Source organism: Brassica oleracea, unplaced genomic scaffold (assembly GCF_000695525.1).
Source record: "Brassica oleracea var. oleracea cultivar TO1000 unplaced genomic scaffold, BOL UnpScaffold01335, whole genome shotgun sequence".
NCBI classification, from domain to species: Eukaryota; Viridiplantae; Streptophyta; class Magnoliopsida; order Brassicales; family Brassicaceae; genus Brassica; species Brassica oleracea.
The window spans coordinates 2,218-4,867 of NW_013617876.1; positions in this window are offsets into that span (position 1 = coordinate 2,218).

A 2,650-nucleotide genomic window follows, 5' to 3' on the forward strand; every position below is an offset into this window, starting at 1 on the left:
ACAAAAACGCGAGCGACCTCCGCTCGTCGCTCCGAGTAATCGCTCCGTGCTTCGGGAGCGACCTCGCTGTGTCGCTGCGAGAGGTCGCTCCGGACTCGTTCTCGCGTCTCCGGGTGATCAAAACGCGAGCGACTCTTCCCTGTCGCTCTGGTAAAGTCGCTCTGATAGGGAGATCAGAGCGACTTCGAGGTGTCGCTCCGGTAAGGTGTTCGTCCAATGATCACTTTAAACACTTCTTTTGGACTCCAATTGCACTCAAATGTCTCCAAGAACTCCATGTGGTACTCCAATACCTGATAAGGACTCATGTATGCAAAATGCAACCTAAACATGGCTAAATCATAATCTATATGATCAAAATGCACATGGGTGAATGGATAAAACATTAGAAATATGCAAGATATCAACTCCCCCAAACTTGTTCTTTACTTGTCCACAAGTGAACTTTCTAGAACTCATAGGGAGAGAGGTTGAAGGTGGGAGCTCATAACCAAAAGAAACACCACTAGCAAACACAATTAGCACACTCTCTTAGACCTCCCTCACGGTTAACTCTCTCTCTCTATGTCGGTGTCTATGTGTGTGTCAGTTTTGATTCCGATTTGTTTTTGTAAGTGGTGGAGGAGATTGGACATGAAGCCTCACGGAGGAGGCTCCTCGCCGTGACTTTTCCGACGTTTCTTTCCATCCCAGCAACCTCAGTAAGTTGGATAGTTATTAGATGTTCATTGTTACCTACTAAAACAGTTTCGTTACAGTCTCACAAAGTTTGTTACCAACCCTCTGATTTTCTACGTTAGTTTTAGCTGAAGGCACGAAATTAAAAAATGTATTATTTATTTTTAAAATATCATTTGATATATAAATAAAGTATAGTTAACCAATCGTAAATAAATTTATATTACTCCCTCCGTTTCAGATTACTTGTCGTTTTAGAATTCGCCACACAGATTAAGAAAATATTTAATTTTGTATATTTACTGGATAAAAACATCATTACCAATACACCTAACCACATTGCACTCAAATTATAAAACGACACTTATTTTGAAACAAAAATTTTACCCTATAACGACAAATAATCTGAAACGGAAGGAGTATTTGATTAGTCATATTATATCCAATAAAAATAAAAATATTTTTTTTAACTATTTATAATATGAAACAAAAAGAGTATATTTTTTTATCTCTTTATTAAAATCTAAAAAGGCCACCAGAGAAACACATAACACATAAAAGCCCGAAAAGATAATGCCCAAACAACATTTAAAAACCCAAAAAAAGAAAAGAGAGCCCAGTCTCAACCGCTCTCTACCACCACGTGTTGAAACACGAGACACAAAAAAGAAACGCGTGACTAAAGACTGGAAATGTCACCAACCCTACCGAAATTGCCGCCGGGACCTTCACTGGAATCACGCCGGAAACAATAGCCTCCACTGGAATTCAACGACTTAAAGCCGTCACCGGACCATCCAAAGCACTTGACCCCCGGAAAACACCGGAAACTTAACCACGACCATTGAAAACCACCTCCAACAACTGTATTGGAAGTATAAGAGATTCAACATCCACCACTTAACCGCTTGAGCTTTGATACCACTCAAATTACCCGAAGGAGTGATTTATACTCTCTCAAATAAGAGGTCGAGTTGTAGTACTTAGGGATCGAATTCACAGGGAGCTAGGGAACCTAAGGAATCTAATATGATTTGTTAAGAAAGAATGTTTTTAGAGTTTTTAAATGTAAATTGCAGTTTTTATATTGAACAAGTATTTGGTCAATAGCAGGTTTGAGGTTTTGGTGCTTAAAAAAGAAATAGCTAGACTGATGGTTTTTATTCAGAAAAATTGGAATTATAATCCTACAGATGCCTAATGAGTTGCATGCATGATAATGTAAAGCTCAACTACTTGATCAACAAGTCAATCAGTTCTCGCATGTATTGACTTGTCTATTAACTAGATCTAATGATCTCAACTGTCGTACTGTCGTTATTTTGATCAATAGAAAGTGTCGATCGATAATCCTATAGGGATATCGATCGATACACCTTTTGCACCGTTGATCGATTATTCAAGTGTGATATCGATCGACGTGCTCTAGTCATGCTTTATGCACATGTTGAATGAAGGCTTACTAAGCTCATTAGATCAGCTCTCGCCTTGCTCATAGCAAGAAACATAGTTCTATTAGAATGTTTTCAGGATGAGAATAAAGCTCTCGCTTTTATCAATCAATCCAAGGGCAGGTTCTAGGTAGCTAATCTAGACACAGACATTAATGAACCATCTTAAAGATGATTATCACAACTCAGCAATCTATAGTTGGGGCTAATCCCTCCTAAACTATTTCAACCCTAAAATCTAACAATGGAACTACTCAGACATGGCTAAGCAATTCATAACAGCAGTTAAGTATAAAAACTTCATTAGAATAGTAAATAGATATTTATGGAGTTCCAATCACAAATTATAACTTTGGACCTTCTCTCTCATCTATCAAAATCCTAAAAACCTTTGCTGTGAAAATAGTAAAACAATGAAAGCACCCCTTGCCTTTAACATGGGGGCAAAGCTTATATAATTAAGGTAAAACTCGTCAGGGGTAATCTTGTAAAATGGTGAAGACTTGGGCTTCAAGTCGGCT